This window comes from Callospermophilus lateralis, unplaced genomic scaffold (assembly GCF_048772815.1).
Source record: "Callospermophilus lateralis isolate mCalLat2 unplaced genomic scaffold, mCalLat2.hap1 Scaffold_137, whole genome shotgun sequence".
NCBI classification, from domain to species: domain Eukaryota; kingdom Metazoa; phylum Chordata; class Mammalia; order Rodentia; family Sciuridae; genus Callospermophilus; species Callospermophilus lateralis.
The window spans coordinates 269,429-291,799 of record NW_027512527.1 but is presented as its reverse complement, the minus strand read 5'-3'; the positions used below and the strand labels follow the sequence as shown (position 1 = coordinate 291,799).

Below are 22,371 nucleotides of genomic sequence, written 5' to 3'. Positions count from 1 at the left end.
CTGGAGAACTCAAGAAGTGAGAGAGGGTGAGGGACCCTCCTGATGAGGAAGTTCACAGAGGGCACAGAGACTCTGGTGGTCTTTCCTGAAAACCACAACTTCTGGCAGCAAGAGGCTGAAAGACACTCAACTGGTTAACAGGCCACACACAGCAAATAAATGACACAGCATGAGGACAATGCATGAACATAGAGAAGCACATGCAGAGTGACACCAGATGGAGGAGGCAGCCTGGGTCGGGCTGGGTATTCATTACTTCTCACTCATACTGGGGTTATCAGATATGCTAGTACCTCAAGGGGCCCCATTGGAGGGCATCTCCTTTGAGTGTTGAGGGTCTCTGAATCCACCTCCTGCTCTCAGAAGCTATAAAAGATCATTACCTTAGCCCTGGTGTGACCCTGGGAAGTCATTAAAAGGGAACCAAGGGAGTGTCAGTTTGTTAGATGTGGCAGATGGGAGCTCCCTCTATACTAAATTGTGGTGAGGAAACTGGCAGAAAGAAGTGCTGACATGGAAATGGAGATGGAACTTGAAAAGAGAGTAAAGAGATGAAAAAAGTTCTCTGATTCCCCCACACTTCCCTTTACCACCTTCCACCCACAGATCACCTGCCCCAGCCCAGACCTGTCAGAAACACTATTTTGAGCTTTTTCCACCACTGTGACAAAAAGACCTGGCAAGAGCAACTTTAGAGGAGGAAAAGTTTATTTGGTATTCAGGGTTTCATAGTTTCAGTCCATAGATGGCCAATTCCATTATTCTGGGCCCAAAATTGGGCAAAACATCATGGTGGAAGGATTGCCAGAGGAAAAACAGCTCAGGACATGGCACTAGGAAGCAAAGACAGCTAAAATGACCAAGAACAAAATATAAACCCCAAAAGCATGCTACCCATGACTCACCTTCTCTAACTAAACCCTTCCTATCTACAGTTACCTCCCAGTTAATACCCAGCAGAGGATTAAGGCACCAATTTGGTTAAGGATTTCATAACCCAATCAGTACACTTCTGAATCTTCTTGCATTGTCTCACGCATGAGGTTTTGGGGGACACCTCAACTCTAAACCATAACACACATGGACACAGTTACCCACAGACACATCCCACTGTGTACACAATTGCATATGCCTCAACTGAACCACAGCATCTCCAGCCCTTGGTACCCTAGCCACACCTGAGATTGCTGAGCAAGGGGAATCCATAACTTGGAAATTTCCAGTGTTTTAAAGAGAAAAAGTGGGACCTGAGAATAATTAGAGGCTAAATCTAAAATGATTAACATGCAAGTTTCAAAACTTAGACTCCAGAGTGGGGCTGATCCAATTTCAAATCCTCCCTCCACCACTCTTGCCTGAGTAGTCTTGAACAAAGATCTGAATTTCTCTCTGGCTTTGGTTTACCTGTCTATTGAGGAGTTTTTATGAGGATCAAAAGAGAAAAATATGCATGTTAAGAGCATAAATGCAATAAGTATTGTCATATTTACTCTTTGGGGCTTTTCTTCTTCAATCAGCAAGCATTCATTGATCAAAGACCATTCTTATGTTTTTCCATCTGGATTTCAAAGGCCATACTTATGTTTTTTTTTCATCCGAGTTTCAGATGGTCTGTGGGGCACAAACACCTTCCAAAGTTTTGAGTGGACCTGTGTCTTGGTGTTAATCATATTTTTAATATGGCCAAGTCTATATTTTTTAACTTGAAACAAACTAATAATTATAAAAATGGTCATACATGTTGGTTGGCATCTGTTCTTCCTGGATCCATGGAAAGGTGGCCTTCTTCTTCTGGCGGGCTTGTGGTAGGAGTTTGTGGAATGGCTGGAATGAGGAGTTCAAGGAGCCATGCCAACTGAGGTCCTGAGCTGTGCATGGAAAGTTTTCAAAACATACACACCTGAAAGCCAGATGACAAGTTGAAATGACAGCTTCTGTGGTGGGACAAAGATAAGAAAGATCCTGTGATTCTTCACATTTGCTTTCTGATTGTTCCTGATTTCCCCAAGGAGACCCTTGGATTGCTTAGAATGTCTATTTTTAGGTGAAACTGGAAAGCTTAAAGCTAACCAGGGAGCTGTCCCCTTGAGGACGAAGGCTGCATTTCTAGGTTGACTTCAAAGCTCCAAGTGTCTTGAGCTAGATTTGACAATTTATCTGCATTTCCACTTTCATTTAGAAGATAGTGTGGGATGGTCCCCTTCAATCTTTTATCTTTCTCTTCTGCATTCTGTGCCCTTGTTTCTTCTCTTCAGCTCTGAAAATCCCAGATCCTGTCTGCTGGTGGTCAAGATGCCCAGAAAAGAGCCCACATTGATTACACATCATCTCTAGACACATGTCCCAGACTCTTCTCCCTGGCCTGCCTGACCTGTGGCTCAGGGACATGTCCCACTGCTCTTCTGATGTCTGCTATCAGCTCTTGCTTACTCAGAGAACAAATAGGGAGACAGACACATGAAATCATTCCACTGATGGCCACATGGCAATGAAAAGGTGAGGCAGACTTGACCTCAGACACAGTAATAGCTGAAACCTCTCTATTCAGGTCTTTCCAGCTCCTCTCTCAGTAAAGCTGAATTCTGGCCCCTCCTTGGCTCAATAAGTTTTGAGATCTTCAGGAAGGACCTTTGAATGCTAGACACATTGGAAGATTGTATGTTCAGGGTTCAGTAGGTCCACCGTAATGTCAGCTCTGTTCACGTTTTCAAACATAAAGCTAGGAGTCTGGGGCTTCTGATGAATGAGCAGGTCTTCAAGTCACCTGTTATCATTTTGGACCTGATTCAAGGGGGAACTGAAGAATAGAGACATAATTCTCTAGGTCAATGGATGGTCCTTGGTGGACCTAAGCTATGACAGTTCCCTGAAAGTGTTCAGGGGAATTGCCTATTCCGAGAGGTCCTAAGAGGCTTTCCATGTACCTGAATACCATTTTCACTGGAGATGCAACCCCCAAGACTATCCAGATGACAACCCCTGGGTATTCCCACCAAAGCTGTTGATCTGTCCTAGCAGTCAACACTCAGCAAAGAGCAGCTGCTGGCAGTGGGTGAGGCTACAGGTCCCAGGTTTGTGCCTTAACATGCCCAAGATAATGGGCAGGAAGCTAACTCTGTATCCCAAGCCTATGGCCTGGCCCCCATGCCCCCAAGCTGAGACCCTGCCATGAAAAGTAGAAAGTTTGGCACTCAGGATAGCCAGAATCAAAATGAACTGCTCAGAGAGATAGAACCCATGCTGAACTTTCTTATCAGCAGAAGCAAATGGGTCAAAAAAAAGGCACCTGCCAAGGTGGAGACAAAAGACACAGGAATCCACGTAGACAGTTAAGCCCCCAGGTGCACATGAGTATGTTTGCATGTATTTGTGTGTGTGCACTCCCTGAGACTCACCATTGCAACTGAGAACCAGCCTGAGCTATCCCACACACCTAAATATACACTCCCATGTGACAACCCTTCAACCCTGAAAAGGATAATTTTAAAATGTGCATGGACCTAGGCTGTATCTCTCTCCACAAGACCCAAGCCCATCAATTATCACTGCATGGTAACCCCTGTTTTCCCACTTCAATCCCATGTAATCCTCGAGGACCCCTGTAAGGTGGTATTTTTTTGTGTTCCACACTTCACATGTGCCAAGACTAAGGCTAGAGGAGAACCACCCTTCCTGAGTTCATCCAGCAAGTTAAAGGTACATGTGCATCTTGCATTCAGGCCTGTGGCCCATGCCAAGGCCAAGGGAAGAGAGAAATGGTCTGAGCCCTTGACCAAGCTTGACTGCCTTTGACCTTGACCCAGCCAAAGACCAGGAAGAATTGTAGGAGGAGAGAGGAGTCAAATGAAAGAACTGATCCAAATTCCCACAAGCTGCTGTCTTGATTAGATTAAGTGAGAGTTGAGGTGAGAACTTAAAGGACAGGGACCAGCACCTCTGTGTTGACCATACTGGCACTTTCTGGTTCTCTTGAGGGGAGAGTTATCAACATAATGGGAGAAGCTGTCCTCTTCTCCAGGAGAAATCAGCTGGATGAGGTGGTTCTAGAAGGGTCAGAAGATGATGAATAGAAGTTTCTGTCTGTTCTTCTATTCTTAGAGTATGTCAGCCACTAGCCCTACAGACACTATGCTGCCATACTTTCCATCTGTATTATCTTCTGTTTGCTCTCTGCAGATGTTTTCTGCTCAATGCTACTGATGATCCTCCAGAAGGAATGGCATGTTCAATAGCATACTTGTAAGCCACAGAGAGAAAATATTGTTCTTCATTGGACAGTGGCTCATTGAGCTCTGTCTCATTCTTTGTGGCCAGGGCAACATCTTTGGAGGGCTCCCCCTGATCAGCCAGTTGGGCTCTCTGCACCAGTTGCTCAGAGTCCTCCATCTTCACTGTATGGTTCCAACTGGAGGAAAAATACCAAGGTGTTCTGCATGTTTTGTAGGGAGGCTATGGTGTTTCTGGAGCCCAGGTGCAGAGGGACCTACCCACAAAGCAAGCAACTGAGACAGTGGTGGCAGGGGTATGGGGCCCTTTATTTTAGCAACATCTTTCATGTCATAGGAAACATTCAACCCTTTTGTTCTGTTCCTGGCTTATTTCTTAGAATGCTCTTCCAGGGTGGTTCTCATTGTACTGGATTGGAAAGGGTGGGGGTAGGCAATGTAGCCAACAATATCATGAAGGTGCAGGCCAGGGTCAAGGGAGTAAGGGCATACTGACCTGTCACTGCTGCCATGCCTCCTGCAGGGAAAATGGAAATAAGGGCAAAGCTAAAGTTTCAGACTCAAGTGCTATCCGATAATGTGTGTATATTTGTAAACTACCATTAGCATAAATTTGGAACAATAACATTGGTGCTTTCTCCAAACTCTTATTAAATGTGGACCAATATTGTTGACCAAGAGGTATATATCACTAGCTAAGCACACTTAAGTGGCAAGATGCTGTGGTGTTTTCAGAGCTGCATGTAGCTATTTGGATTCAGAACATACTGAACCCTGCAAGAGAAAATAGACTCAGCTTCTGCACTCTGCTGGAATACCAGTGGGCAGAGCCTGGTGTTAAGAGCTGCTTGACTGCAGAGGCCTTCTGCTTACATGGACCTCAACAACCAGTAAAAGTGGGAAACTCTCCTGACCCTGTGAGTACCTTTTAGTGATATATGGGCACTTTTCATATGTATCAATATAAAAGAGATTTGTTGATATGGGAGGTTAAATAAGTTTTAAAAGTGATGCCAGAATCCACTTATTATTAAATACCAAATAATCTTATAGTAGAATTTAGGATAGGTTGCATGCTTGAAACTAGAATATGGATCCCTTGGTTTGGTATTTTCTTTTCTCTGAAAAAAAAAACATATTTGAAAGGGCCACATCATTAACACAATCTAAGAAAGCTAAGAAATTCAGAATTTAGACATTTATCTCACTCTTAGAACAAAGTATTGATCAATAAGGGGGAGAGTTTGCTGTAGTACCTATTATGGGTTTGGGGGAGGAAATACTTTGGAGTCAGATTTGGTTTTGAAGTAGGGAGATAACCCAGAGGAAATTGCAGTTACCCAAAGAAGAATATGGGTACAAATACTAAAACAAAAATAGTTGATATATGTTCTAGAAATCTTATTTCTGTAACTGGCTAGTAGACTGGTTGAGCATATGGACACAAAGGATGAATTAGGAATAATTGAATTTATTAATCAATTGAGTAAGATTTCAGAGAAGCAGTTTGGTAATTACTTCAGAGAAAACTTTGAGATTTTTATTTTGATGTTTCTTGTTTGAGGGGACTAAATAGGCAGTCTAATGTTTGTGAAAAAAAATCAAGTAGTGTTGGATCAAATGGCATAAATGTTGAAGAATCAGCAGTGAAATGACATGGAAAGTTAAATAAATTTAAAGATTGGTTAACAAAATAGCATGAAAAAAGAAAGTGACACAGACTGGAACCTAGCCTCATGTAGGTCAAGTGTTGGCTATAGGAAGAAACAGTAAGAGATAAGTGGAAAATAAGTTTGAAGAAAACAGAAAATTTTCATATCTGGACAGACAGCTAATGTTTCTAGGAGGATAAGATTGCCATTTAATTTTATACTTCTGAACAAACAGATGTTTCTATTTGATTTGGAAATAAGGGGATTATTTTTGATTCTGAAACAAGATAATAATGAAATAAGATAAGGATGAAATAAGATAATAAAGAAATAAATAATAATGGGTTCTTTGGCAACACTATCAGTTTTAATTCTTCTGAGTACTACCTGGGTTACGTAGCCTACAGACACCATTTATCTGTGGCTTATTTATTTCATTTGTTATAGGTTCCTTGAGTTGAAGGAAGTATTTTCACTCTGAAATGACAGAATATTTAATGCAATGTCTGTAAGTGTTGAGTTTCATGATACTTTAATTCTAAGAGAACCACCATGTGCACACCACCTATGTTGCTTCCACTTTAGAGAAACATTCTATGTGACTTCCGAATCAATAACTCTCCCTTGCCATGACCAGTGTAGCCAAACTAGAAAGTTCCTGTGACAGGCAATGGGAGATTGGAAGAATAAAGACTCACATACTCAGATTGTGAAAATAACAGCTGGGATTGTGTGGAGTGCTGCTCTTGGATAGAGAAGCAGATCTAAAGAATTATGCCAGCAATCTTTATTATATATATATATATATATCTCATTAATTAGATTAAAGACTACACAAGTATTATTCATTGTATTTATGAAAGTTTCAGAGTTAGAAACATTATGCAGCTTATACCTCAGTTACATTCTGCAGTTGAAATATGCAATGTTAGGAGCATTGTGTATCTCTCAAGAAAGTCCATTGTTTAAAGTTACTATTATGTGGGCAGGTTCAAGAGCAACAGAGGTGGTAGAAAATTATGGTTGTCTTTGCTTAAATAAATTTCTTCATTCCCAGGAGCTCTGTGACTGAGAGCAAGGTTGAGGCTGATAAGACTCTAGCACAGAGCCTCCATTTGAAGGGCATTACCATAGCAACTGGGCATCCTACACCTTTGTACAGAAACTTTCCATGCTTGCACCAAGCATGCCACAGCCAAAAAGTCATCAGGGACCCTCTTCTTAGACATTGATCTCTCAATCACTGTCACCATTCTCCACACTCCTCTTCCTAGGGAAATGTTTTTTTTTTTTTCTTTTGCTTTTGTCTGTGCTTCATGGTTGCCATTAAGTACTTTTCTCTGCTTCTCCACTTACTTGGAACTTATTCTCTTTATCTTTTCATTTCAAAATTATATTTCTGCTCTTTATGCAATTTTATTTTTTCAAACTTCCTTCCAGCATGTTGAAGCTGAGCCATTAAAAAATTATTAGTGGGAACAAAGGATTAACTAGCATACAAAGCTAGATGATGAATTAGACTGCATTTGTGAATAAGTGAATAAACTAATCAATGAAAATATGGGTGTGGGGGTTAACCTTCAGACTCCCAGAAAATGCTTAAAATCACTCACTTGTCCTTTTGATAATATTAATTCTGCATATCCAAGAGCAATGTAGATATTTCCATCTTCTAAGGTCTTCTTTGACTTCTTTTTTTGGGGTTCTGTAGTTTTGATTGTATAGATCTTTCACCTCTTTCATTAAGTTGATTCCCGAGTTTTTTTTTAGGTTATTGTAAATGTGGTAATTTTCCTCATTTCTTCTCAGAGTAAAAAAACACACACTACACAGATTTAATGCAATTCTGACCAAAATCTCAATGACATTTCTCATAGAAATAGAAAAAGCAATCATGAAATTCTTTGGAAAAATAAGAGACCCAGAATAGCTAAAGCAATCCTTATCAGGAAGAGTGAAGCAGGTATCATAACTATACCAGAACTTAAACTATACTACAGAGCAATAGTAACAAAAACACAAGGTATTGGCACCAAAACAGACTGGTAGATCAATGGTACAGAATAGAGGACACATAGACAAACCCACAAAATTACAATTATATTAGACAAAGGTGCCAAAACATGCACTGGTGAAAAGATAGTCTCTTTAACAAATAGGGCTGGGAAAACTGGAAATCCATATGCAACAAAATGAAAGTAAACTCTTATCTCTCACCATGCAGAAAACTCAAAGTGGATCAAAAACCTAGAAATGAAACAAGAGACTCTGCATCTAATAGAAGAAAAAGTAGGCCCTAAACTTATCATGTGGGATTATGCCCCAACTTTCCTTAATAAGACTCCTATAGAGCAAGAATTAAAAACAAGAATTGATAAATGGGATGGAATCAAACTAAAGAGATTCTTCGCACAAAAGAAACAATCTGTGAGGTGAACAGAGAGCCTAAATCCTGGGAGCAAATATTTTCCCCTAAAAGATCAGATCACTAGGGGCTGGGGATGTGGCTCAAGTGGTAGCGCGCTCGCCTGGCATGCATGCAGCCTGGGTTCGATTCTCAGCACCATGTACAGACAAAGATGTTGTGTCTGCCGATAACTGAAAAATAAATATTAAAAAATTCTCTCTCTCTCCTCTCTCACTCTCTCTTTAAAAAGAAAAGATCAGATCACTAATCTCTAGGGTATATAAAGAACTAGAAAAGCTAAGCACCAAAAAACAAATAACCCAATCAATAAATGGGCCAGAGACCTGAACAGACACTTCTCAAAAGAGGATATACAATCAATCAACAAATATATGAAAAAATGTTCATCATCTCTAGCAATTAAAGAAATGAAAATCAAAACTACTTTAAGCTACCATCTCACTCCAGTCACAATGGCAGCTATTTTGAAGACAAACAACAGTAAGTGTTGGCGAGTATGTGGGGAAAAATGTATACCCATACATTACTGGTGGGACTGCAAATTGGTGCAGCCAATATGGAAAGCAGTGTGGGGATTCCTTGGAAATCTGGGAATGGGACCACCATTTGACTGAGCTATCTCTCTCCTCGGTCTATACCCATAAGACTTAAAGACAGGATACCACAGGGACACAGCCACATCAATGTTTATAGAAGCACAATTCACAATAGCTAAACTCTGGAGTCAACCTATATGCCCTTCAGTAGATGAATGGATTAAAAATGTGGCACATATGCACAATGGAATTTTACTCAGCAATAAAAAAGAATAAAATCATGGCATTTTCAGGTAAATGGATGGTGCTGGAGAAGATAATGCTGTGTGAAGTTAACACATCCCAAAATACAAATGCTGAATGTTTTCTCTGATATAAGGAGGCTGAGTCATAGTGGAGTAGGGAGGGGGAGCATGGGAGAAATAGATGAACTCTAGACAGAACAGAGGGGTGGGAGGGAAAGGGAGGGGGCAGGGAGTTAGCAAGACTGGTGGAATGTGATAGACATTATTATCCAAAGTACATGTATGAAGACAAGAACTGGTGTCAACATATTTATATACAACCAGAGATATGAAAAATCTGCTGTATATGTGTAATGATAATTGCAATGCATTCTGATGTCATTTATTTTTTTTGAATCACTGTCCTTACTTTTGTACACAGGTGTAGGATCTATGTACTTATAGAATACCAAAGGTAAAAAAACTGCTATCAGTATCTGGGCACTCTTTCTCAGCTGCCTACACTGTAATGAGAAACAGGCAGTAGTGCTCCCAAAGACAGGTACCTAACCTTGCTGAAACTGTATATATTGCTTAGGTGACAAAAATAAATGCAATTAATTTTCTGTAATAGTTTTTTTCAGCTTGTCTTCTGTATGCTCAGTACCTTGAGGTTAATGTGAAGTGAAGAAGACCTTTTTTAACCATTAACAATTTATTTGTGTCCTATAGTCTCTTTTGGATATCTAGGTATCTTTTAAAGATATTGCCTTTTATATTTGCTGCATCTTCTCCTGCTGCTTAGAATGAAGTCTGGCTATTAATTGAGAGGCAGGAAATATCTTATATATGCTCATAGATATGAAGTAGATGGAAATCTTGGAACCAGGCCTAAGTATATTGAATGGAGTTCTTTGCTGCTATGGGTATCACATCTGTTCTGGTCACAGAACCACTCAAGTCATGCATGGTTTTTGGGAATGATATGCTTGGAGAAAGTGAATACTGGGCTTGAATCATTCCATCTGCCTGTTTATTCTACTTCTGGGCCTCTTGTAATGTACCTGCTTTCTAAGCACCTCCATTTGAGCTCAAGAGAAGTCACAAAAGTGTCTGGACCGCTCACATGCTACATACGAGAACATAGACATACAGAGCATAGCAGATGTGCATCCAGATGATCTTTCTAGTCCATCTTTGTCAGAACAGCATCATCTTCCAAGCAAACACTGCAGAATAGGAGCAGAAACTGTACTGGGGCTCCATTTCTCTGAAATTTTGCTAACACATCAATGTCAGAAGCCTTTTTTTAATCTTGCCTACATCCTTTCACAGTCTGTCAGCTTAGAAAGACTATTTTCTTTTCCTCTCTAAAAGTACCTTTCACAAATTTTATATTCCCATTTCCAAGGGACAAGAAGTGCCATGACTCAGCTGTAGATGGGAAGCAAGAAGAGAAAGCTGCTTTCATGTGATAGCACACAACAAAGGGATATTTACAAATTATTATATTTACAAAAATCATTAGATTTATACCCTATAATCAATATGATATAAAATCCAATGCTCTTTTTACTATTGGAATTCTAAAGTAGAATGTGCTATTTCATGAAGCAATATATATCCATTTAATAAATAAAAACTTTTGAAATAGCAAGCCAATAAAATACTGATGGCTTTGAATAAGGCAAAATACTCTTTTACTAAATGGAAGTAGCACAAAAATCAAATACTGAAAACAGACTTAAAAACTAATAACAGTATTTTTTAGCTTCTGAACAGTAGTGTTGCATGTCATCCCAGAGTGTCTTTTGCAGTAGAGCATCACTTGACTGTCATTCAGGCACTTCAAATGCACAACACACACACACACACACACACACACACACACACACACACTCAGAGAAACATAGTTCTAAGTAATCATTCTCTGTGACTTTAACACTTGACTTTTCTTAGAGCAGCCCCATTTTAGTCAGCTGAATAGAGGCTGCAAGTTTTATCTGAGTTCTATGTGTGGTAATCATTAAAAAAAGGTTTGTTGGGAAGTAGCTCTATATTAGAATGCTTGCTTAGCATACATGAAGTCCTGGGTTCAATTCCCAGCACTGCAAGGGAGAAAGAAAAGGTTGATCAAGTAACTTTTTGTACTGTTTATACATTTACTGAAGTAATTAACTACATACTGACCAAGAAAATAATCTTAAGGATTTATCTACTGACTATCCCTTAAGTTTGAGACTTGAAAAGAATAGGGAAAAAAAGAACTAGTACCTCCTAAGTCTTACATAATAGATGCAGTGCTGCTGCATCAATCAATAGACACTTAGGTTTTTTACATTTTTATCTGTCATGAATAGTGTTCCAATGGGACATGGGCCTACAAATGTCTCTTGGATATACTGATTTTATTTCCTTTGTATTTGAATTCAGTACTAGAAATGCTGGATCATATATAGGTTCATTTTTTAAAATATTTATTTTTAGTTGTAGTTGAATATAATACCTTTATTTTATTTATTTTTATATGGTGCTGAGGTTCACATTCAGGGCCTTACACATGCTAGGTGAGCACTCTACCCTCTGAGCCACAACCCTAGGCCATGATTTTAATTTTTTTGAAGAATTCCCATACTGTTTTACACAATGAACATATTGATTTACATTTCTGTCAGCAAAATGCAAGGGTCCCCTTTTCTCCACATCCTTCCCAGCATTTGTTATCTTTAAATATGTTGACAATAACCATTGAAGCTAGAGTGAAGTGAGATCTCATTGTGGCTTTAATTTTCATTTCCCTAATAATTAGTAATATTGATCATGTTTCCTATACCTCTGAACAATCTGTATGTCTTTAGAAGTATGTCTACTTAGATCTATTGCACATTTTTAAATCAGGTCATTTGTTCTTTGCTATTGCATTGTTTGCATTCTATATATATTCAGGCTGTTAACCAATTATCAGATAATATAGTTTACAAATATGTCCTCCCATTCTGTAGGTTGTCTCTTCATTCTTTCAATTTTTATCAATCTTGTGCAGGAGCTTTTCAGTTTGTCTTCTCTTTTTCCCCGTGCCGTTGTTTTTTCTTTTTTTCCCATAATATCCTAGACCATTCTAATGTTCTGAAGAATTTTCTATGTTTTGGGCGCCGCAATTTTAACTCTAATCTGAGTAAACACATCCGCAAAATGTCTCTTTAAACTTTCTTTCCTTTCATTTAGGCAATACTGCTCTATGTCTGTATATGCCAGTATCATTAAAATAGTATACTGTACAAGTTTGTTTTGTAAATGTCATTAGAAATATACAATGAACACAAATAAACACATTCAACAGTATTTTGTATTTTTGCTTTGATACTGGTAAGGAATTTGAAATTCTTCCTTCTTGAATTAAGCTTTTGATTGTTTAAAAAAATCCCTTAATGGTTTTCATCGCAGATCCAACATTCTGTAAATTCTTCTCTCCATTTTATATATTGTTTGCCTCATCCTTGTGCACTTTTTAATGAAAACAAAGAGCCAGTCAAGGAAAGAAATCCTGACAAAATGAAACTCCAGTGCAGCTGCCTTCTACTATTCTTCAACCTAATGTTTATTAGCTGTTTGGTTTTGTTATGAATTATTATTTTATAGAGATTAAAAATTCTCACAAGGCATCACCTCTCAAAGCATATTCTGCTGGGTGAAATATGATAATAAATGGGGGACAGAAGGAATAAGTAGGAAAATGATAGCCAGAGAATACAAAAGGGAAATGAGGAAAATGTGATATTGAATTCCTTCAATGTCTTAAGAATCCATGACTCAGGAAGAACCCTGAACAGAAATCTAATTATCCAAGTGTTGGACAAAGTTAATTAATTTGCAAATATATTTTATCTTGTAGTGACAGCCATGTGTGCTCTGGGCAATGAGGAAAAAGGAGGCTGAAAAAGGAGGCTCAAGCATGAAGAAATGGCAGGCTCACACAACATGACTCTAACCCTAAAAAATTGAGGTGACACCAGCTCATTACATCTCCTCCCAAAGAAATTCTCATAATAGGGTGCTGTTTTGATTAAGGTAGTGAAGGGGGCACTTGGCAATGCACTCAAAATACTGCTTCTATTTACTCTGCTGTGTACTTAAGTTTTTTCCAAATGAATTGTGCCTGCAGGGAGAAGGGCCCTTCTGGCTTTTGTTATCAGCCCAAATAGGGTGGCAGATTGTTTACTTTTCTTTCTTAAGTCCTCTGGTCACTGTGTTCCTTGCCTTAATCTCCAGTATTTTATGTTTAATTCACTCACAATGAGGAGGGATCTTAATTTACTTCATTCAGTGACTTGCACTTGCAAGATTCTAGCACAAGGTGCAGTAGAGACTCTAGGGTTCTTGCTTGGGCCATTTCTATATACAGATATCTAGTAATAAAGATACATTCCTCTTATTCAAATCACTTCACATGGCTATATACTTTTACATCACTGTCAGAATAATTATGAATTCAAAACTGTAGTAACAGGGAGAAGAGCAATAAAAGCCTACATTCAAAGTGGAGTCAGGCCATGCTTTATTCTCAACTTCTCCAATTATCTGCCTTTGCAAGAGTGAATTTTTTGGTCTAATTTGTTGAGTCAGCAACTTCTCATCTTTTGGAACACAAAAGAAAAAGTGGTTATTAGCGTAGTGAGCAAGAAGGAAATAACTAAAGATAACTTGAAGATAAAGTTGGATATTTATTACAAGAAAAGTTTATGAGTGCCTTTATAGACCATATGATAAAGTCTGACATGTAGTCTAGGTATAATAGGAGGGCATTGAAAGTGTTTACAGAGAAGAATTAAATGACTTATGTTTTTTAAAATAATATTATAGCTACCATGCACACATTGGATGGAGGAGAAGAAATGGTAGAATTATGGTTGGTGTTTTAGGTGTGTAAAATAAAGTGTGTATTGAAAAGTTTGGCTGATGGAATACTTTTACTGGAGGTAGAAAGATTAGACCATGCTAAGAAATCAATAATATAGAAAATTACTTTAAAATAGGAGCAGATCAGAATATATTTCAGGCTTATTTTGAGCAACTGAGTGGTCATAGGCACCAGATTATTCATCCATCTTTGAGCTTGGGTCTTACATACTCTTCATAGTTTATATTTAACGTATGAGTGAGATTACCTCCACAAAGTTTCCATTTGGTGCTATGAAAAAAGTGGCAGCTTGGGAGGCTGAGAAAGGAGGATCATGAGTTCAAAGCCACCTCATCAACTGTGAGGTGCTAAGCAACTCAGTGAGACCCTGTCTCTACATAAAATACAAAATAGGACTGGGGATGTGACTCAGTGGTTGAATGTTCCTGAGTTCAATCCCGGCTATCACTCCTCCTCACCCAAAAAAGGAGACTATCAACAAAAACAGTATTACCCAAAGAATGTCTTCACTAAAATGGAGCCAGAAAGTCATTAAGAAAAAATGACTATTGATACACTTCTCACATTGCCACCTGGAAATGTGCAAATTTTTGTGCACCTGTACATTTTCACTACAGGCATCTGAAATAGCCAGATAATTACATTGTGTATAGAGGAGGGGGCTGGGGATTGAACCCAGAGGTACTCAAACACAGAGCCACATCCCCACAGCCAGTTTTCTATTTTATTTAGAGACAGGGTCTCACTGAGTTTCTTAGGGACTATCTAAGTTGCTAAGTTTTGTCTTGACTTGAGGTCTTCCTGCCTCAGTTTCTTGAGTCAGTGGGATTAGAGGCTTGAGCTACCATACCCATATTTATTTGATTCTTTAAGAAAATACCACTATAAACAGGGTTGAGACTGGCTGATGTGCTGTAAAAATTTTGAATGCAGTAGAGTGGTGTTTTGTGTTCTTTTTTGCACCTCAGTGTGGGTAGAAACTAATTCTTGTTCATTATGCCTGAGTCAACAGATGATATGCCCACCTATGAAGACTACTGCCAAGTGGCTCCTGTTTAAAAAGATTCTACCCAGCCTCCCCAGACATGTAGCACCACCGAGACCTGCTTAAAGTGGCATGGATAAAGAGTTCTCAGACTGATAGAATGTCAGTCGGATCTCAGTTTTAGAAGAAGGCCAGGGTGAATGATCAATGAAAGAATAACGAGGCAAAGAGTGAGGACCCATTGATTTCTTTTTTTGTACTGTTGCATATGTTTGATGACACTTTGGATACACCAAGACCCTTACCAGGTGTGTGTGTGTGTGTGTGTGTGTGTCCCATATCCCCTGAGAATATGGAGGAAAAACCTTTTTTTTTCAGTTTTCACATGAAATGTAGAGCAGTGAGTCACTTGGCAGATGGCTACTGCTTCCATGTTTATATATCAATCTTTAATTTCCCATCCTAAAATAGAAAATAACCAATATCCTTCAGTGAACATGTCCTGTGTAGTGGAAACATTCCCGGTACTCAGACTTCAAATTTATGAATGGATTGTTTCTTGCCTATGGATGGGGAAGACCTCCTATGTCCATGACTTTTTGTATTCCTCCTGAAATTTCACCAGTACCCAGAAGGTGCAGGTGGTTTTGTGTAAAAGTTGTATACCACCTCCAAGCTCTGTGAAATGGTCATCTCTTGGCTTGGTGAAGGGAATACTGAACATCACTTCTGAAACTTATATATCACTGTGGAAGGTAAGGCTTTCAGAGTAGAACCCTGCCTGGATGGTTAGAAATCCAAATAGGATGAGCAGTAGGAGTCTTTACCATAGCCTTGGTCCTGTGGAGAAGTTTATGAGGGGCTATGGTCTTCCCTATGTTTCTGGCCCCAGGGACCTCTTATGAAAACCCAGGAAAAAGTTTCAAAATTTGAATAGAGTATGTAGATTGCATCTGGTAAGATTCCTGACATTCATGTAGCAAAAACAGGGACACTTTGAGTGCAATAAGGTTCTTTTGTACCTGAGGGAGCTAGGATATATGTGATTGGGTTTATTCTTGAGTCAAATACACATAAAGAACTTACCATTGGCAGACACTTGGCCTATAATTTGGGAATTAGCACAGTCATAACTCTAAGCCCACCTTACTTTCCATTGTTCTCAAGAAGTGAGTCAGGAGCACAGTCTTTAGCAGATGAGGTAAACAGGATGTTTAACTTGACACAATCCTAGATTTCTCTAAGTACAGAACCTTCCAATCAAATTTTGAAGAGAAGTACATACAAAGAAGAAAATGAGTGTAATTTGTTCCATAAAGGAGGACTCCTGTTTTAAGTGTGGGTATTTGTGTGATTGTTATAATGGATGTCTGAATAAACCTCAGGCTCCACCCTTGTGTGAATCTGATCAGTGGTCTGAGTTCTGGGGCTTACTTCATAGAAGAATCACAGTGATTTGTGTTGAGATTTTGGGTACTCAAGCATCAGAGGTGTCTTTGGGAACCTAGACCTAGGCCCAGTGTGGATTTCTCCACAACATTACAAGTCTCAGCCAGGATTTCACACAATTTTCTCTGTAGAGCTTTGTTAGCCGAAGTTAAGAGCCTGAAACACACATGTGCCTCACATTTTAGAATCATTTTCCCTGCTGCTGCACTCTTTAGAAAGTCCACCTGCGTGAGGTCTCAGAAGAAATATGGCTATATCTCTATCCAGAATTTTTTTAAATCTGTAGGAACATGAACAACTGGAGCTCTTTAGGAATTCCTTGTTTCTCTCCACGACTGAATCAGAGATAAACTTCAGTGGCCAGAACTCATTAAAATACTGGAGAATAGAGATACCAGTGAGTTTGAGCCTTCTGATGGTGGGGCCTAGGGAAGATGACTATAGGTGTGTGCAGAGAAATCATTGCCAATGCCACCAGAATCTCTTTTTTTATTCCAAATCACATGGTACTGACATCACGCAGCCCGTGGACCCTAGTATGGGAAGGCATCTTTTTATGGGGAGTGGCGTGGGAATATGTTCAGAGTCAGGTTTCAACTCAGAATTTTGGAGAGGCTAAATGAGTTTTCTCCTGAGGCCTTGAATCACCTTCCAGGATAGAACTGCTTCCAGCACTATGTCATAGTTTACCTCTTGTATTTCTTGCAGCATAATACCAAATTTCCTGTGATTGAGCAATAACAGCCATGAAACCTGGAGGATGGCTCAATAGCTTTACAATCCACACAGGGAGACTTTTGGCCACCAGTGGCCACATTTCACCTCCAAGAAGAGGATTCAGCTTAGCTTCTGCAAGCATGTCCAAGGGTATTAAACAATGTCTTCCAGTTCACATAGATGGACATCCACTGCAATTTTCTCACTCCAAAGAGAGTCAACATTCTTGGAAGCCACATATATTTCAGGCACCAAAAGGTTAGAGGCATTGGTGAAGAAACTTATAGGTCATCACACTTCCATGAGTGCTAGAACATTCTTCCCTTGACCCTATTTTTATAGTCCTCTATGCCACCTGCAACATTGTGAGCTCCTGATTATTACCAATGCCAGATAACTCATCAGATATCCTTCCTCTTCTGTCTATAATTGTCTATTTTAATTTTTGTGATGGGAATTATATCATATTATTTAGGATGGTATTTGTAAGTATTTTGGGGCAACATATATTTGCAGGTACATTCTGTGAATTTTCATATTTCTTAATCTACATATTTAATCTAACTGTAAATCAAACCTTACTCAATATTTACTACTATCCCTAATATTAATGCTAAATCTAAATCTAATAAAAAGTAAATGTAATTAGAATAGTCTGTGGTTTTATATGTATTTTGACTTGCATTTTCAATTATCAATGGTATATGCTATATGACTTGTCATATATACATTATCAAACATATCCACGAATCCCCAACTTTTAGAAAGGTATAATTACATGAATCACATTGCAATCAACCCTGTTTCAGAACATGTATTTTTAAATCAATATGTAATGTTGTATAGACGGTTACATGTATGTTCTTATGAATACGTGGATTTTAGAATATAAAAATTAATTCCCTAAACAGAACACTAACCCTAAATGATATCTGAACTGAAAATTCAACTTAAAGTGACCTCTATAGATAAACAAAGTTTTACATAAAGTATGTAGATTTAAATTAATATTTGTGTGTATTGTGAATTATATATTTTATTATCAATTTTATATTTGCACATATATTACTAAATATCATGTATATGATATATTCTTACATCCCCAAATTACAAAATATTTAATGCATGAGTCACATTATACTCTTATTTCAGTCTGTACATTTACATTTATATGGATTTTCATACAATGTTTACAAGTACATTTTCAGGAATTCATATTTTCAGATGTATGTATTGATTACCTCAACCTACATTAACTCCATTCAATATAGAATACTAACCCTAAAATTACCACTTAACTATACCTAATTTAAGATGAATGCCTGTATATTCCTATGAGATGTTATTTGTATATTCATTTATATTTTCAATAATCAATGGTGTATAGAGGTATAACTTAGTTCATATTCATTACATGTCATATCCATTCATCCTCTAGTTAAAAAACTTTTATTCATATTGTTCACATTATACCATTTCCATTTCAGAATATATTTATTCATATCTGTTTTCATACACATTTTCAAATGATCTTTCTAATAAACATACATACTTTTCAATGTACATATTCATTCCCTAAGCCTGACCCTAACCATCTCAATATATAATACTAACTCTAATTTTACTGCTATACCTATACCAAGTTTGACACAACTGTGTGTATATGAATGTTAGATTCCATGTGTATTTTAAAATATAATTTCAAACTTCCACGTTAACTTTGCATAAAGTTATTATGTTTTCATTATATACTATATTTATGCATCATCAAGATAAAAATGTGTATTCACAAAACTCACAGTATACATTTTTCTATTCATAAACATTATAGGTTTTCATAAACATTTTCACAAGTACTATGCAATAAGTACTCATGTTACTTAACATACATATTTATTTCCTAAAACTAACATTACTGAATACAAAATTTAATACTAACCCTGACCTTACATTTATACCTAAGCCTTATTTTTTAAAAAGCATGTATTATTATGAACATCTGTGTATACACTTACAATTACATTACATTTTCAATAGTATTTTTGCATACATATTTTTGTTGTCTTTTTAAATAGTTTTTAGTTGTCAATGGACCTTTATTTTGTTTATTTATGTGTGGTGCTGAGAATCAAACCCAGTGCCTCACACATGCTAGGCAAGCATTCTGACACTGAGCAACAACCCCAGGCCCTGCATACATATTTTATGAGTCCATAAAGTTATGTATTCATACTTAAATTAAAAGTATTTGGAATCATATGACTCACATTATACTATTTATATCTCAGAACATAAATATTTATATTATTTTTATGCATATTTACATAAGTACATTCCTATGAATATTTATGTTTGCTGACACTCACATTCACTATTTAACACAAACCCTATTGCCAAAAAAAAAATGATAATACTAATCCTAAACTCAGTCTTATTCTTAAATCTAAAGTAACATGAAAGGCTACATACTATACATATTTAAGAGTATTTTGACTTATACATTCAATTACCAATGGTATACTTGCAAATGTTATCATATATTCATTTATATGAAACATCCATGCACTCTGGAGGTAAAAAGTATGTATTCAAATTATGAACCCTATGCTCAGAACTTATATATTTCAGAACTTATATATTTATATATGTTTTGGAACTTATATACTTATGTATGTTTTCATATATATTTTCATGCATCCTTATGATTATTCATGTTTCCCAGTACCAATATTTACTGACTAAACCTACTCTTAATCATTAAATCAAAATTTTATGTTGAACCTTCTTCTTCATAATGCCATAGTGTCCCAGAGATTTCAATATGTTGTATCAGTGTTCCCATTTATCTCAAAGAATTTTTATTTCTCTCCTTGAAATTTTTGCAACCCATTGTTCATTCAGTAGCATATTATTTAGTCTCCAGACGTTGGAGTCACTTTTTTTAAAATTTTATCAATGATATCTAGTTTCATTCCACTATTATCTGATAGAATGCAGGGTAGTGTCTCTACTTTTTTGTATTTGCTAAGAGTTGCTTTATGGAACAATATATGGTCTCTTTTAGAGAAGGATCCATGTGCTACTGAGAAGAAAGCATATTTTCTTATTGAAGGATGAAATATTCTATGGATTTCAGTTAAGTCTAAGTTATTAATTGTGTTATTGAGTTCTATAGTTTTTTCTTCAGGTTTGTTTGAAAGATCTATCCAGTGGTTAAAGAGGTGTGTTAAATCACCTAAAATTATTATGTTGTGGCCAATTTGACTCGGGAACTTGAGAAGAGTTTGTTTAATGAACATAGCTGAACCATTGTTGGGGGCATATATATTTATGATTGCTATGTCTTGTTGGTGTATGGTTTCCTTGAGCAGTATGTAATGTCCTTTTTTATCCCTTTTAATTAACTTTAGCTTGAAGTCCTTTTTATTTGATATAAATATGGAAACCCCTGCTTGCTTCTGTAGTCTATAAAAAGAGGAGGTTATTCCTATAATAAGAAAATTATAGGAATTTTATGTTTTACTCCCAAAAAGGGAGGACACAAGAGAAGGATGGAGAAGGTGAGGGGAGAAAAGCTGAAGAGTAGGTGAAGTAAGGATACAGGCAGAATTCTTGTGTGGAAGTTTATAGAAGGACATCTTAAAAATACAAACACTTGTTCAATTCAAAACTGTTTACATTTGATTGATTTAAGCTCTACTATAAATTCTGGTTTTAGTGAGTTCTATCATCTCTATGAGTTCTGGTTGCTAACTTGTTTTATATCCTACCTGGACTACCATGAGGGGAGACAGAAATGTGTGCTGGAAGTATGAGAGACCACAAGAACATCTTAGAAATATTCATATTTCCTGATGTATATATTCATTCCTTTACATTAACCCTAAACCCTTCAGTATTTATTATTAACCCTAATGTGACTATTGTAACTGTACCTAATTTAACATAAGTGCATGTATATTCAAATAAGATGTGATATGTTCTTTGACTTATATTTTCAATTAGGAATGGTTTATTTATTAGTGTTTAAATTGGTATATATTCACTTTATTATATATCCACTCTCCCCAAGTGAAAAAAATATATTCATATGATTCACCCTATTTAATTTTCTGTTTTATAACACATATATCCATGTGTTTTCATACATGTTTTCACATGTACATTCTTATATATATACATATTTGATACACATATTCTTTTAGTAAGCCTAACTCTAACCAACTCAATATATAATATTAACACCAATATTACCACTATTCCTACAACTAGTTTGACATAAATGCATATTTATAAATATAAGATTCCATGTGTATTTTAAAATATAATTTCAAACCTAATGTTCAATTTGCTTAAAACATATTGTATATTCATTTCCTTCACTTATGAAATAAATTTTGAACTGTATACTCAAATACAGGGACAGATTATGCTTCTAAATTCTGGCACTTTATTAGAAATTAGAAATGTTTCTCTCTCTCTCTCTCTCTCTCTCTCTCTCTCTCTCTATATATATATATATATATATATATATATATAAATATAGATATAGATAGATAGATAGATAGATATATTCATGTGCATGTGTGTGTTTGTGTGTATATATAATTTAGATTTCTATTTTGGGTATATTAAGGTTATCTGTATCTGTAGATATAGATATACTTGGTTTTTAATTGTGTTTTTTTTTTTTCTTTTTACGTTGGTAGAATTTTTGCTGATTTGTCTATGATTAAAGACATTAATCCAATCATTCTCTAGACCAACTATTTATTGACTGATTTTCAAAGTTTTACTCAATGTCAAAAATGACAACTTTTATGGAGAATTTGTATCTATTGGATACCTGTGACTCTTACACTTCACATGTACTATTGTTTAAGTCACTGGTTTTCAAAACATTTTTACCTAATAAACCCCTTAGTTTCTCTTTCAAAGATTTTTTTTCTTGGCTCTATTAGAAAAGATACTAGCTCACTAGTTCTGAAATTCAATCCTGACATTTTAGACATGCATTATCAGATGACAGTGACAGGGTTATTTTGAAAACCACTGAGGTCACTTATTGCTATGATTTGATTGTGTGCCTCTTAAATCAGTTGCAACACAATCCCCTTTGTGGTGGTATTGAGAAGTTACAACTTTGGGGGAAGTGATAATGCCATGACAGATTTACAGTGAAAAGGTTAACACCTTATGAAAATGCTCTAAACAATGACCTTGGACCTTCATTTCT

The 22,371-nt window shown here is 36.9% G+C and overlaps 1 pseudogene; it reads left to right on the top strand.

The window, feature by feature from the left end:
- The first annotated feature begins 2,482 nt into the window (after positions 1-2,482).
- LOC143387462 (E3 ubiquitin-protein ligase Mdm2-like) overlaps positions 2,483-22,371 on the top strand; it is a 34,998-nt pseudogene continuing 15,109 nt past the window's right edge.